This window comes from Manacus candei, unplaced genomic scaffold (assembly GCF_025592945.1).
Source record: "Manacus candei isolate 608988 ecotype Guabito, Panama unplaced genomic scaffold, ASM2559294v1 h1tg000014l, whole genome shotgun sequence".
Taxonomy (NCBI): domain Eukaryota; kingdom Metazoa; phylum Chordata; class Aves; order Passeriformes; family Pipridae; genus Manacus; species Manacus candei.
The window spans coordinates 14,200,850-14,217,682 of record NW_026138062.1 but is presented as its reverse complement, the minus strand read 5'-3'; the positions used below and the strand labels follow the sequence as shown (position 1 = coordinate 14,217,682).

General features: G+C 37.1%; 2 long non-coding RNA genes across 2 annotated transcripts; one reads left to right on the top strand and one right to left on the bottom strand.

Moving 5' to 3' along the window:
* Window positions 1–212: 212 nt before the first annotated feature.
* Window positions 213–11,187, bottom strand: LOC127467927 (uncharacterized). The gene is made up of 3 exons (XR_007903353.1): window positions 11,163–11,187; window positions 10,399–10,425; window positions 213–521 (listed from the first exon to the last, which is right to left on the bottom strand). It is a non-coding gene; the product is annotated as an uncharacterized LOC127467927 (long non-coding RNA).
* A 585-nt stretch (window positions 11,188–11,772) lies between these two features.
* LOC127467933 (uncharacterized) lies at window positions 11,773–16,398 on the top strand. Its single transcript, XR_007903359.1, has 3 exons — window positions 11,773–11,824; window positions 12,483–12,650; window positions 16,293–16,398. It is a non-coding gene; the product is annotated as an uncharacterized LOC127467933 (long non-coding RNA).
* The last annotated feature ends 435 nt before the right edge of the window (window positions 16,399–16,833 follow it).

Below are 16,833 nucleotides of genomic sequence, written 5' to 3'. Positions count from 1 at the left end.
CCTTAGAGATGCATAGAATAAAGAAATAATTTGCTGCTCTTTTATGAATTGCAAGTTTGTAAATGTCCTTGTGTGCTTTCTCTGAGAAAGTTTAGAGACCCTCAACAGTTATTTCCATTCCTTCAGGTCAAGGCTGCAGTTTTTAATGTGCATTATTGAATTTTTAATTCCTTTAATAGCTAAAGAATACAAAGTACAGAGGGCAAGGCAGCAAAATCACTGGGAGGCAAGAGCAGAGAATGAATACTGTATTCTTTGCAGTGCTATACTATACTCTGCTATTCTCTTTAGGCTTGCCCTTTGTCCTCTTCCACATTGTGTCCCTTTGAGCAGTCTGATTTCTCTTGTTTTCTCCTTAGGAGAAGAGTCTGAGGGCACCCTTTGTGGTAGGGAATTGACACCTCCTGCCAGGCATACTGCCATACGGATTGTCAACCATTCTTCTGCCTTGCCACATCTTCTGTTCACCTTCATGGCAATGATGATGATGATGTCTTTATCTGTCAGGCCAACCTAAGGATCTGCAATTGGAGAGAACATACCTGGTTAGGAAATGACTGCACTAGTGCACAGTTTCCCAGCAATTAAACAGATGCAAGAATGACTGAGGCAAAACAAATATGTAAAAATAGAAACTACTCTGGGCGACTTTTTTTTTCATGTGCATTTAGTGGACTTAGGACTTCTGCAAGACCTTTGAAAAGTGATTTAGAGCTAGTTTGATAATGCCTGTTTTGAACTTTATCTTTGCAGTGCCTACAAAATTTCTGCCCAGTGCTCAGGGAATAAGTCAAAGCACCTAAAATAGGTGTTCAGGCAGCTTAGTCAGACAAGTAAGAAAGTTAGGCATCTTGAGAGGATAATTCAGTGTCCCACATGCTGAGTGATAACTTGCCCACATCTCTGAGGCCTCACAGTTAGGGCACTCTGCAGGGAGCAGGGAGATGCCTGATTCCCCTCCCAGAGATGTTTATGCAGTTTGCATGAGTGAGACTTAGGAAAAAAGTAGAGACTAAGGTCAGGACCTGAACCAGGTCTCCCCTCTCCCAGCTGAGTGACCTACCCAAGAGGTTCCTGAATTATTTGTTGTTCTCCTTCCAGCAGTAAGAAAATTATCTGTCTTAAATCCAGACCTTGCTCAAAAGAACAAAGTTTATACAGGAGGAAAGTACAGTGCATAGCTGGTCTACAGCATGAAGTTTAGGACACAGCTCAAGCTAAAAAGACGCAGGCATCTGAACTTCCTGCATCCTTCATGAGTGTTTAAATCATAAACTGTTATGCAGAAGGCAGGCTGGATTTAGAAAAGCAGGCTGGGCTTTTGTGAATGCCTAATATCAGATTGTGTGCAACAGCCTGAAACCGATGTAATTAGGCGCGCATCTCCGCAAATCCTGGGACTAAGCTCTGGAGAAGGGATAGGTCGATGCTGTCTTCTGCTGGCTGGATCCCAGCCATTTTCTTGTTAGGAGAGCTCATTCATGCAGTGCAAACACCTCCTTTTATCCAGTGATTGCATTAATCAATTCAGAAGTCAAGCAGGCTTCTCTAAAACCCTTGGGAATGGTTCTTTTTAAACTGAGAGTGTGTCTAAACACCTACAAGTCTCAGAGTTACCATTCATGAGACTCAAATGTGTTGAGTAGCTGTCAAGCTACTCAGCTGCTTTAGAACAATTTTCCTTTACATACAGTCCCTCAAAGACCGTATGTGCCTTATTGTGCAGTAAGAGGAGATTGACTTACTTTGGGGGCTATTTTGAGGTCAGTATCCTGGGTGCTGCCGAATATGTAATCTTTTTTGTTCTTTGGCTAACAAAGCTAAAGATAATGCCTGAGAAGTTAACATTTTCAATCAGATGTCAAAGATTTGAAGTAGTTTTAACATATATGAGGACAAAGCTATCCTATTGGGATTGTATGCCAAAATTGCTTTAGTCAGGATGCAATAAACTGTTGGGAACAAAGTGCCATAAAAACCTTTAAACAGAAATTTGGAACTTTATACAGTTCTTGGAAATAAGATCCATCTCTTTTCCTCTGAATCCAGCTCCTGCAGCACTTTGTTAACCATCTGGTATCTTCCAGGAAAGGAAAAATGTAAATTACATCTGTCCTTTGAATAGTATGGGGGAGAATGTGAGGCGAATTATATTCATATATGAAAAAGAAGAGACTCATTTCAACTTTGGTGTAAGCTTTGTGCTTCTCAAACTGTTACTGGTATACACACAGCAAAAATTCTGTTTGAAATATTCTTATATACAATTTCCATGTGCTCCACTGATTTATGTGCACACAAGCAACCTTGCAGTGCCTCTCACTTAAAAAGACCATCCTGGATCAAACTATTTGAAATGTGAGGTCATTCACTTGTGGTTGTGTAACTTCTAATGTTCATGATTCAGTGCACAATTTTATACTGCCTCCTGGGGGGTCTTGTAGCTTCCATGCCAGCAACAGCCTTGGATTTAAATGTAAAAAATTAATGGTGTAAGATAGTTGTTCATTGATGATGAATAGGTGCACTGTGTATGGAAAAAGGGTGAGATTTATATTATAATGAACTGCAGAGAATTCAGTATGTGATGGGACCCTAGGGGTTTGGTGAATAAAAAAGGAAATCCAATAATGTATTTCCTTTTATCCAGTATGTATTCAAAGTTTCTGCCCCTTCATTTTGCCTAAGAATTGTCATTCAGAATGCTGAATACCACATCACTTCTGTTTTCATTTCTCATTAGTTTTGCCTGGAATTTCAATGCCTTATTACCAACATTTGGTTTACCCCAGAAAGATTTTTTTTCATGGCATCACAAGAATAGATCTCTAGAAGAATTTTCATTGTAGTCTCAATTTTTTTTTAATATCATCTTTAGAGTCATCCTGGTATGTGAGACAGCTCTTCTCCAACATCCGACCCTGACACAGATGTTGTGCTCCAAGGGACACAGGATCTGTCCATGATCTCCCTCAATCTACCTAAATCAGTGATTTGTGCTGATAGGATTCAGATATGGAGCAAGAAGAAAAGTAGATGGGAAAGTAAACGACCAAGAAAGCAATGCATTTTAAATGCTGCTGGGGTCACTGGAGTGGTGGTAGGTTTCCACCTACCTCAGCAATACTGGCTGAGCAAAGAGCATTTAAAGGGATTAGAGGGGAAGACACATATGACGAACATATCTCATGCAGGGAGGTGGAATGAGTGGGAAGATACAGCATGCACTGTAGGGGTGGAGGGTAGTAAATCTCTGCTTTCATAATCACATGTGACTATGCACTGAGGGTGGGATTCATTTGATAAAAAGTAGATGCTTTCATCTGAGCTGCTCACACTCTGTGCCTTTCCTAGGCAGTGGAGAGAGGTAAGTATGTTTTAAAACACTGGTTTGTAGTTTTGCTGCTTTATTGGTTAAGAAAGAAGAGTTAGTTTTCCACATAATGCAAAGCTTTTGTCTAAACCCTAAAGAAAGGATTTATTACTACTTTGGCAGGGAGCTGTGCTGGAAACTCTCCCACTTCTGTTCCCTGGACAATGTCCTCCCCTGAAATATGGTTTGACTGTTCAGAACAGTGCATTGCAAATTCACACACAGTGATATTGACATCTGGCTTTAGCATATGGGATACAGATAGTCCTTGATTGCTGAACAGCTGTGCTGCTTTGAAAAGAAACAATTGCATTTGAAGAATATGGGATATAGAGTAGGCCTTGTCCTATCCCACACATCTTGCTGACATTTCTTTTTCTAAATTACCAGTCTGTTTATTAAATTTCCACAGCATAAAACCACCAAAATTCATAAGAGATTGAAGTAGATGGTAATATTGTCAGATATGCCAGCAAACAATCCACTGACAACACGTGTTAAGAATCAGTCCATTACAATTAGTCAAGAACAATGCCAGATGATGATGGAGCTGAGTAAGAACAAACAAACACACACAAAGGAGGGGACAAGGGAAGTACTGAAAGTTCAGAAAATGTTCCCATTGATTTTGTATGTAGAAAAACATTTTGGTGAAGAATTTTTGCAACAATCTCAGCAATCTCAGCGACTGTAGTATAGTGAACTCCTTTACACAGTAACAAGGAGTGCTGCTAGAAGCTGAACAGTTGTCAGTTCATCAGGAAATGGTCTTTCACAGCAAAGCGAAATGCAGTTATACAGGGAAGGGAAGCAAATCTTTGCAACCCAAATTTATCTGAAAAAAAACTAAGATCTTGGTGTATCTTGTTCCAAATTATGCTGCGTATAGAATATTGCAAATTGAAGTTACTTATTCAAACTTTGCTTCATTTTGCAACCCACTAGTATATATCCCAACATGATTTGGTGATTGCAGGACTGCATATCCCATTAATTCACATTTCATATACTTTTCAACTAGTAAAAATTATTGTAGCTAGACTACCTGTAGACATTTCCCATCAGACCTATACCTTATGCCATAATTTCTAGGTTCTCGAATTTAAGGCTCAGAGATGTCATTCTGAAGATCAAACCTGCCAAATGTATGAGAGTTTCACAAGTAAATTTTGTATCAGAGCCATGGTATCTGTATGAAAGATAGTGTGTCTTTAAAAATAGGTGCTTAGTACAGATTTAAAGACTTCAGGACCTGAATTAATCCCACCTAACTGAGGTGTCTGTAAGTAGCAGTCACTTGAGGCTGTCTCAGTATTGAGTGAAATGACAATAAGAAGTGTTGCGGTGAATTGAACTTGATTTAACTTTTGAGGGTGTCTTCTGCATATTCAGGAAGCTGTTAACCTCCTCTATGTAAGTTATGTGCCTGAAACCTGAGTGGGACAAATCTAGGGCTAAATGGGCCAAAGTTATTTTAGATAAAGTTCTAGCAAAAATAAAATGAAGAGTCTTGGAATAATGCATTGGCTACACAAAAGAACCTCCTGGCAGCACAACCCTGTGACTCATCAGAATAACTAAAACTGGCTTGCAATGCTGGAAAGTGAGAGACTGTTGAACTAGAGGAATAACAGTGACTTTTTTTCAAAGGAAAAAAAAAGAATGCTATTTATTCAATTTAGGGTAACGTGAAAGAGCATATTTGTACTGTTCTAGCAGGTCAATTCATGAAACAGATCTCTTCAAAACATTTATTTGTAATAGAAAAACTAATGTGACAAAGAACTATGATACCAAGCAACCAACCAAACCAAAGATGCATTTTCAAAGTCTTTTAGATATATTTTCAAAAAGTCTTTTATCTTCTTACATATTCACTTCCCAGAAGATAACCATTCTCTCTTACCTCTGCCAAGTTCACGCGTCATATTCTTTTATTTCATCTTTATTTGTTATTAAATTTTCATAAAATTTTCCTTTTGTTTTCAGTATCCTTTTAGAAGCTTCTTATTGTACACTTTAAATATATGGGACACATCCTTTCCAAGTCTCTCCCTTCTCCAGGCAGAATAGAACAGAAAGTTTGTAGCAAGGAAGCTGAGTGTTTCTTTCATATCATCTTCTGGGAAGAAATGCCATCAGTAGCTCAGCCTCCACATCCGAATTGTCTTTAATTGATTTGGCAGTTGACCTCCCAGGAATGTCAACCCTTATCGTTGCAGAATCTGTGGTACAGATAATTTTAAAATGTGCCATGCATTCTTCCAAATTCAGTACTGCATTTTGGTACAGTAAGCAGCTGTGATACAAAATGCATTACAGTTTTTTTACAGATTGCAATATAGAATATAGGAATATAGAAGAAGAAAGTGGGTGGGGGGAAGGGAGGGAGGAATACAATATCCCAAAATCCTCCAGCTCAGACTGCACTTTTTAAAGCATTGGCATACTTTTTACTTAAAATCTTAACACTTCCCTACCAGTCTTTGTAATTCATGGCTGTGTTGCTCTGTTGTCTGTTTTAACACTTGGTGGCCCATACTAAGATGCTTTGAGAATGTACCATGACCTCTCACTTTACTGAAACATCACAGAGTGTACGAAGGCCAAAGCAAGAGCTTGGCTATAACTTCTGTATTTAACTGCTTCACATATCTTGGCACACGTACCCTATTCTCTTTTCCCCACCTCATGCTAGTGATCAGATCTCTCCGATGAGAGAACAATTCCTTCGTGACAAGAATGAACACTGAAAGAACCATGTACAAATAAGATTAATAAGTGATAATAAGTATTCCTACTAAATATTTAGTAGAGGTGGACTTGAAAAGCTTTTTAAAGTCTAAATCACCACAGGCACTGAAGCTGTTTAAGTTTAAGCCAAAGCAGGAATCTCACATTAGGGATATCATGGGCCTGATCCTGTGAATATGGTCGAAATACAGCAACATGTATAGGGTATGCTTTTCTACTTCACACTAATAATGAAGCTATTCTGCTAGAAGAGTGTGACAGAGGCTCTCACCTCATACAGGGCAGAGGCTGGATCCAGACCACCCACATACCTATTCTGCTGAGTTCCTTGGTTTCAACTCTCCTTGCCACAACTATTTTATTTGGTATACAGGTATTCTGAAGTGAGGATTTGTACCTGGATGTTCCATTCCTTAGGTAAATACTCTCATCAGTTACTTAGAAAAACAGTTTCTGTTTTTGTCTTAAGCAGGCAGTAAGTGACTCTAAATTATAATAATTTCCACAATCTCGCTATCTTTTGCTTAATGGACTAACTACATGAAATCTATTATGTGTTAAGGAACTACAGAGGAAAACCAGAACCCAGGAACACATCCATCTCTTTATTTACTCAGGTTGGGTTACTTTGGACCTTCTGGGACACTTCAGGCTGTGTGAAGGCAAATTCAATGGTCTATTTGGTAGAGACTCACATTAGGGAGGGGGTGCATGGAAATTCATGTCCAAGCCATCTTGATTTTAAAGGATGGCAGTCACTTACCACCTCACTTCAAATTTTTTATAAATCCTGATCCTTTTTTTTTCACTGGAGTAGGCAACATTTTAGAGGAGATTTGAGGAAGGCTTCAGGGATAATTGATCATGGCATTGTCTGTTTTGCAAGGTCAAAGTAGAAGTTATTAAAAGTAAGAATTTTATTTGAGGAATTGATGGCATATATTTTTAAGTGATAAGCCCATAGGATGTTAAATATGTCCTCCTGGAAATTTAAAAAATGTAAACTATCATTACTCTCTTCTGTTCTGTGGTTGCAAATCTGGTGCCAGAATTGTTTTATGCCTGTGGTAACAAAATCCTTCTCCCTCTCCCTTTGCCCTTAGCCAGCCTTCCCAGGTCAGAAATTACAACTGATTTTAAGAAGAGGCATTTTACACTTGATGTATATACACTTGTGTATACACATAAAAAAAATCCATACACAGTGGTTGTTGCCTGTGGTTGGCTTGGTCTGCAAAGTCCTCCATTTCAGGAATGAACAAGAATCTCCTCCATTAAAAGATGACTTTTTAAAAAACTGAACCAGTAACTCCACTTTAAAAATTGAGGAAAATCTGGGTTTTTAATTTTCAAGTGAGTTATTCCTTCTCTACATAGTTCTTCTGTTTGCATTCTGTATGGCAAAATGTCACTGTCATCAACACAATCACCATATGAGGAATGCTTCTGGCAAATGAAAGTTTCTCATATGTAGGTTTTATTACCATTTTTTAATTGTATAAGATTTCAAAAACCCATTTTAATACTCACTGCAGTCAGTGGAAAGACAGTTGTTGAAATCCACTCCTCTGGATTTCAGAACAAGACACAGTGAGGGAAATGGTCGTAATAAAGCCCATTAAGACAAAATTCTTCTTTGGACTTGGCATTTTTAAACTCTCTTCTCTTTGTTTTGTGATCACATAGTTTGTGATCAATAAAAAGACATTTTACTGTCGTACATGCTGTAACTGAATCAACAACTTAAGTTGCACTGTAACTAAATCACAACCTTTGGACAAGTTACAAGGAAAATGTATTTGCTTTATTGATTTTTAGTCTCTTCTACATTGATTGATCATTTACTTTATATAAAAGTCTGAAACAAGGATATGCAAATGCGTAGTTCTTTAGTCTGACTGAATGTCATATACAACAAAATAATCTTTTGTGATTTCACATAAGAACTGATTTAATTTGTTCCTTTGCTGTCACTGTTTGCAAATACTTCAAAAAAGGAATAGTAAGAAAGTGGTTTAGTTAGTATTTTTTGTTGAGGAATCAGACAGGGACATGCTCTGATTTTTGTGAATGTTTTCTGACAAACATAACCTGCACTGTAGTAGCAGCCAGAAGTCTGAACCAGGCTAGGGCAAAAGGCGTCATAGTTACATTGCAGACTTCTTGGAAAAAAGGTCCTTGTACTGGTAACAGTGCAGTCTAAATGAGGATAGTTGCATTGAATACATCTTTGTTCTCTTTGTTCTCCACAAAATTATTCTTTATTTTTATTGATATTAAACATATGGTGTTGTTTCTGCTCTATGATTAACCACAACATTTTTGAAGAGAAAAGAAATCAAGGGGATTTCAAATTAGCTGTGAAAATTCTTGCCCTGTAATTCTTTAACAAATATTTGAACACACTTTTATAAGTAATTTGAAGGAAATTATATTATGTGTTTCTTTAGACACTGTCATCAATCCAAAACAATAACCTTAGGAAAATCTGTAGAATCATATATATTGTTCTTTAACAACAGAGCCTAGCTCCATGGTGAAGAGTGCTGTGCAAGAAAGAGTATTTTACAGAATCAAAGAATCATAGAATATTCCAAGTTGGAAGTGACTCACAAGGATCATCGAAGTCCAACTTCTGGCCCTGCGCAGGACACCTCCAAGATCACACCATGTGCCTGAGACAAAAGTGAGTCCAAACACTTTTTAAACTCTGTCAGTCTTGGTGCTGTGACCACTTCCCTGGGGAGCCTGTTCCAGTGGTCAACCATCCTCTGTGTGAAGAACTTTTTCCTAATATCCAGCCTAAACCTCCCCTGATTATTTTAGCTCAGGAGCACTCCATACTAGCAGGGCCATGAAACTTCCAGGCAGAACTGTCTGAAACTCAGCTTGCTCTTACTCAACAAAGAATCTCTCTGGGCTTTTGTGTGTGTCCATGTAAACATACATACACTTACCAAATGTGGGAAATTGTCTGAAAAAGACTGCTAGTCAGCATGGATTGATGAGTAATAGATTGCTATTCTCAGAAAACCCTTTAATAGGTAGCACTTTTGCAATACCTATAAATAATATGTCATTATTTTTTGATAGCACTTTATGAACACTGAAATGATAAACAGATGTGCCTTTAAAATCTGGTATAAAACATCATTATAATATTCAGAAGTGAAAAAGACAGGCATTCTTACACAAAAGTCATTCTACATTTTGTTCTTTTCTCCAAACTCAACATTAAGAGATCACACAAATAGCTGATTTAGAGGGGAAATTAAACTCAGATGGCAAGGTGCATGAAGGGGCTCAGAAACAGTATTTGTTTGAGCTCATAACTATCCCTCCTTCTGTAGGGTAGATAAAGCACTGACAAAAAGTGTTAATAAGAAAAAAAAAAAGGCACGGGTTACTTCCCAGTCCACTATAATTCTCAGGTGCTTTTTACTCCACGTGATTATGTACTCCTGATATCAGCCTTACTACTGTTGTGTCTGTCTGGTAACTATTTATTCAAATGCATGATCCTAGAAAAGCAGTGACACATTCATTTCATTGTATGTATGCATGTCAAAAGTGTTTCATTTTTAGCACTGAACACAGGCAAGCACATAAGAGGCTTTTAAATACTGAAATAAAGCATTACTCTCATCTTCCCAAGATACTGCTTTGTGAAAATCCTCTTTTACTATTCTTCACTCTTTTCTTATTATCTGAGAAAAATATTTGTATGTTGTCCCTGCATCAAGAAATTACAGACATCTCCTTCAGAATGCAAGTAACAAGATGACAGTTTCTTTATAAACTATCAGGGGACTGAACATTAATCTGTCATTAAAAAGAAGACCTGGAATAAAAATTGTTTGAATCATTAAACTGGCATTGTAGATTACGAAAGAAAAGCAGGAAGATATACAGGATATGGAAAATAGGAAAGAAATTGGACAAGTGCTTTTGTGGCCATTTTGAAGGATAAAATATATGCAGATTGGCAAACATAGCTTTCATTTAAATTGGAACTTTCTGTGATCTATAAGTCTCACCTGCCTTCATGTACAGTATTTGAGACTTCTTGTCTTATATAATAAAATTGCAGAACTTTCTATGAAGTCCAAAGGATTCTAATAAATTCTAATTTTCATAGTATAATTATTACAATTATTACTTATTGAATGAACATACTTATATTGTTATGTTAATCTTATTATACGGAGAATTTTTTCAAACTATGCAAGCAGTTCAGCCCTCTCTGGTTAGTGACTCACATATGAACTTACCCTCTTTCCCTTCAGAATTATTCCAATCTGTAAAGGAAAGAAAAACAAAAGGAGTGGTGAACAATTTTAATTTCAGTCTACATGTTGTTCATGAACTGTTTGTTTAACTCTATTTGTATTGGTTGGGTTGATATCTGTGTCACATGGTAGTTTTTTTTCCTTCATGATCGGAAGCTAAAAATGAATCACAAAACAATCACTAGTGACTAACAGCAATCACTCTCATTTTTATTATCTAGTCAGAACAGCAGCTGGGAAACTTTTTAGTCCCAAATATTTTCAGAGTAACCTGGCAATTGTCAGCATTCTCAAAATAGAGAATGTGATTGAGAATGAACTACACTGTCTGTGTCCATTCACACACACAGACATTCACTGATACATAGATCTATTCACCACAGACTGATTTTTTGCATGATAGCTTTCCTATCTCACCTATTTCACCACCAGTAGCTGTCGTGCCGTTTGGTGACACTCTCATATATAGCAAAAGGACGTAAGTTATAGGTCCAAGTCCTGTTTGCACAAGCAAATCCTGCAGGAAAGAATTTGCGCCAATGACAATGCAAAATCCATTGTCCCTCCCTGGGAAGTTGGTCCTGAATGATTTTCTGTTAATTTTCTGTTAATTATCCTTTCTATCTACAGTCACACAGTGAGTATGGTGTGTCTCCAGCAAACATCCCAGCAGAAGCTCACAATGAGAAGCTAAAGATGCCCCATGAAGGGAAAGAGATCATAACCTGGGTGAAGGAGTGCCCCACCTCTTCTGGCAGTATGAACCCTTTAGGAAGGTGGTTTAAAATCTGATTTCAAACCTTGTAAGCTGCATTTTTTTAATATATATTTGTGGCTCTGCCCTCACAAATCTATGATTCATGACAGGAATGCAGCTTGGATCTCTTGCAATGTAAGCAGCTGCAGATACTTCAAATACTTGGGTACATGTGATCCAGCAGCTTGCTATAAATTTGCCCCTAAAAATAAAGTAACAAGTGATTGAACACTGATAGGAATTAAACACGGCACTGAGTGAATGGAATGCACAAGTCCTTACCTCAGAATCTTTTATTAATGGCAATTGCTATAATTAAAACCAAAACAAAAAAAGAAACACCCTAGAATACTATCTTTGAACAAACTTGCCGTGAGATTCCTTTAAAGGTTTTTTTTTTTAATACCATTGGATACTGAAATGAGCTATTTGCTGGTTTGCAATGTCCCTGAGCACAATATTTATGTTGTTACATCATCTGAGAGTCAACCGTATTTCTACTTTCCACGAGTTACTGAACTAATTTGGTTTCAAATTTCTTGTAATTTTTTACCATGTGAACAAAGTAGACAAACAACAACCCTGAGCTTTTGATACTGAAAGGATATTTTGCTGTATGATTTGTCTGGAAGCTGACTGACAGATTGTAGGGTAAGCAGAAAAGTTCCTAAGGACAACAACCAGTTTTGAATCTGTCTCTCATAATTCAAAGTCACAGTTTTTGTAGCCTCTTAAGTTTGGATTTCTCATTCACTTGTTTTCATTTCAAGACTGACACTGTCTGTGTTCAGTAATCCACATAGAATGAAACAGCATGTCAACATTTCCCTGAACTGATACTTTCATGTCATCTCTGTTTTCACATACTGTTTTTATACAGAATCTTGGAGGATATGGAAAATTCTAGAAGAAAGATTTCATGGTCAAATCATGTGATTAGATCTCATTAACAAACCTTAGATTAGCTAACCAGGGACTTAGTTGACAATTTCAGCCTAGAGGCCAAGGAGTAAATAAGAATTGGATTTAGGTACTCTGTGAATCTCCATTCTAGGAGGGATTTTTTTTTTTACTAAGAGACCCATCTGAGGACCTGTATAGCCTCCTGCCTATTTACTTCCTCTTCTGCAGGCCTTTTGTTTCTGCTGTCCTCAGATTCCTATCTTACCCATGCACAGCAAGAACAAAGGTGCAAAACTTGACATTTTTGAAAGGGCATATAGTAGACACAGGTTTTTCAAGTACTTGTGTGCCTCCCTTTGTAGTGTAAGGCAGCTGAACACTAACTCCTAGTTTTCTTTGTCAAAAGGCTGGCTATTTGCTCCGAGCTCATCTCCCAGGCTCCCTCTTCATCAAGAAAAAGATGAAGGCATCTCCGGAAGGTAGAATGTGTTGGGGATTGAATCAGGGAGGAATGCCAATGGAAAAGCTGAACGAATGTTTAGAAACATTGCTGTTTCCTGAAGTCTTTGTTGAAGTAAGTATAACTCAGTATCTACACTGACAAAACTAATTCTGAAGTTGATTTGTTTAAAAACACATCTGCCTGGATACAGCATATCTGATTTTCTGGTTTTTTCCCTGACGCTCGGCTCTTATCTCAGCAAAATCTATGTGTTGCAGTACAGTAGTAGTATTGCGTTACTACTTCAAATAAATGTAATATCATTTTTGCTGTGAAGCACCCTGTCTATGTGTCTCTGTCAAGTGTGCTTTGTATCTCCCCCTTTAAATGTGAAAAGACACAGGGAAAAAAACAGTGTTTATTTTGCTCTTGAATGCTGCACTAGCTGTTTAATATGTTTCTTATGAATTACCATTAAGAAAGGATTCCGCATTTAAAAGGAAGCTTATGAGGATGTAGGTAAGTGTGAGTGTGGTCTTTTCAGAAGAATGTTTGATTGAAGACCTGTTTTTGGACACAAGGTAAGGAAAAAGATCACTTAACCTCACTTGAATAAGTGGAGATTAAAGGTTAAAAGCTTTAAAGCTTTAAAATGCATTAGCAACAGAACAGTAAATACAATCCATGGAGACATGGAGGAATTAGCAAAACAAATGTTAAACTAAGAAATGCACTCTAAGATTCACTGGAATCTCCACACTAAGACTGAATGCAGAGCAAATTTAAATGTTTCACTGGTTGTTTTAAAATTGCCTTTGTATTCCTTATATTGGCTCTAATGGAGATGATACTAAGCCTTGCTATGAATTATGCAAGCAACTTTTATGTAGATGTTTCCATGTTTTAGCCTCCCTGGAGTTTTGTAGTTTTAAAGGGCGGATTTTACCATATACCTCATTTAATCTATTGCATATTTGCTGGGTTTGTGCTGTTGATTTATCAGTAATGCACTCACAATCCTGTTCAAAAAATTCCTGTACAGTATTAGGGAAAACAAAATTACTGTCATCAGTGTTGTAACTTTATTGTACTGTAGACACAATATAATTTTTTATAAGTACATCTGCTTAATAACAGTATTTGACTTAAATATCTATATTTCAACTTATATCATGGCTACCTTGAAAAAATGCTTTGGTTCCCTGTTTGCTGATTATTACAGCTCAGAAAATCCCACAGAGTGCAGAACACTTTCTGAAAACAGTTACCTCCACAAAGAAGAGGGGTGATCCCATGCAGGGCATACTGCAACATCCTAATTGCAGTGTAGGGAAGTTGTGTATTGACAGGGTGTGTCTATCTGAGAAAAGGTGGAACAAAAAGTAAAATTTTAATTTTTAACTATTTCCACTATTGAAATAGTGGTTATAATATATATAATATTAATAATATAATATAAATAGTGAATATAATAGTGAATATTGAATAGCACCTGAGGTTCCACCGGGATTCTCAGACTGGCAGTCCCCAAACAAGGTAGCCAAAATCAACACCTCTGCTTGATCTTTTGCACACAGAGCAAAATATTACTGATGATGGATATCTTGTGTTTGTAGATGCATGAGATTTGGCATTGCACCAACAGAAGTCAATGTAAAAATTTTGGTCCACTTCAACCAAGTGATGACACAGTGCATAAGTGAGACTACAGAGCAGAAAGCAATCAAAGAATTAAAAACACAGATTATATTCAATAGCCTGCAAGTGTAAATATAACATACGATATTTAAAAGAATGGGAAATTTAAAATATGTGGCAGTTTTTTGCTAGCATGAGCCACACCTTTCTAAAATTTGACTTCTTAAATCTTACAGTTAATATATAACAAATTGCTCTCATTGCAGAATGTTCAGATATAAGAGCTTCTTTAGAGTGATTGAACTTATTTTGAACTTTTATTTTCATTTAAACTCTCCATTAAGGAATTTGGGAGGGTGAGTGGAGTAGAAAGGCATTTGTTTAGATTCTGCTTTTAATAAAGTTTTAACACTTTGATATCAGTCTCTGATTAGATGCAGTATCCCACATTCCATTTGCTCCCTTTCTCCTCCGCCCAACACATATCTTACTTCTGTCTTTTAAGCAGAGCCTCTGATTCAGTCTAATTATTGTCATTAACAGTAGTTTTCTGCAGAGCAACATTCCTTCTGTGGCCTCTCCTTCTCAACTCAGTAAAGGATTATCCTAAGACCCAATCTATTAATCCTATTTCCAGTTATATTGTGAGGTGGAGGGTACCAGATTCCCTGTGCCCACATTCTGTATTTGAAGCTTGGCCCCCAATAATGGATTTTCTTGGTGTTTATCAAATTACTCTGTAAAATGCCTAAGGATGATATTCATCTGCAATGTAGATGTCTGCATCTAAGCAAGTCCTGGTTCCTTTTATAGTCAATAGATATCAATAGACACTCTGAGTGTGTGATTCATCTCATCTCAAGATAGACGTCTAATTTAGGTCAGGTGACTCACTCCCTGGAAGTACTTATTGCCTATAAAGGGAGTCTGAATGACTAACTCAAAGATTTTTAAAGTGAGGTGAGGTGAAACTCATCCTTCCTGCTTTATATTTTCTGGCACAACATTTTCATTACCCTTCCCATTGAACAGTTACTCTCATCATATTTAAACCAGAGCTTGCTACCCCTTTCCAGCTCCCTCCTGTAAGACCCAGTCACTAGCTTTCATTTCAGTTCTTTCCATCTGGGAAGATAGTCCTCAAGTCTTGCCAGTCTTCCCTGGATAATTAATGACTCCATTATTCATCCTTCCTTGTCTACTATCACCCAGGACTTCAGCCCTGATATCAAATTTTATTTCATCTTTATTTCATGCTTGCTTCCTGAGGCAAGTTCTTCTTTTCCTTAACTCACCTCTAATTCAAACAAATAAAACCTGTTTCTTTGCTTAATATTAGGAAATATTATAGAATTTTGAAGTTTTGTAATATTAAATCATAATTAATAAGAAATAATTGATTTGTTTTGTTTTACATTAAGAGTTTTCAGCAGCCATTGGCTACACCATGTGACCTTCTGGCTATATTAATTTGGTCCTACCTCCCTCTCTGGCTAAAATTATTCATCACGGAAATCCCAGTGGAACTTGTATTTTCAAAAATAAATAATAGGTTTGAAATTTGGCCAATATCTTCCTCCTGTAGTGAGCAAGAGAGTTGATGACTGAGAGTCTCTATCTCTCATGTGGTCACATAAATTAGAGTCCTGATCAACAACGACAAGCATTCTGCTAGCTAGACAAACATTAATCTGGTTAACTCCCCTTCTTCCCACTCCTTCCTGACACAGAGGAAAGATTTGCCTTTGGAGAAAGTTTGAGATGTGAAGGTTGATTTTATTGTAGTTATAATGTGGCAAGGGGGTTCCAAACGCTTCCAGGAGTTTATGAAAATTCCAATCAGAAAATAACCAAGCTACGCAAAGCATAAAAGGCTGGCTTTCTTGCTTTCTTTCTTTTACAATAAACAATTAAAATAATTATTTTTATTGTTTATGATATCTTGAAAAAAATTTTCCATATATTCACACAAATATCTAAGTCTGAAAGCTTGAGATTCTCAATTAGTTTAATGCAACTTCCATTAAAATAATTTTGCTTTCACCTATATGGGTAAAATGAGCAACCATGCAAAGACTTAAAAGATAAATCTTATTAACCCCGCTGTGCTGACAGAACTGTTTCATCTGTTTTCAGGTGCTGACCTAGTATTGCCCCCTCATGCTCCACTGTCTCATTGGAAATACATGTTGGTGCTGTTTGCCATATTGCGGTGAGCAACAGAGATTTGTGCAATATAACCCCAAAGTTCAAGTGCAAAACTTGAGGATGTGGCCTCCCAGGAGCTTGCCTGACTTGCAAGATCAAAACAACATAAAGAAACTTTTCCTGTAGAAAACAAATTTATTTGGATAATAAAGTGAATTGTCAAATTTAGGATTAGAATCTTATGGGGTTTTCTTTTATTTGGTATGCAGTTCTTTCATGTACTACTATACATCCTATTCAGAATGCACACCTCATAGTTAATAAAAGCTAGCCTGTGGATAGCTTCCTGTATCTTAGGAGGTAGAGAGGACATCTGGAGCTGAAGTGTCCTGAAGTCCTTTATTTATCAGGCATGAGTGTTTGCGATTGCTTCACTCCCTTTAAGGTTTCCACAAACTCCTTATGAGATGCTCTATACACTATTGTCTTCATTACTAATTTAAATCACGAAGTGCTGCTGGTGCTCTAT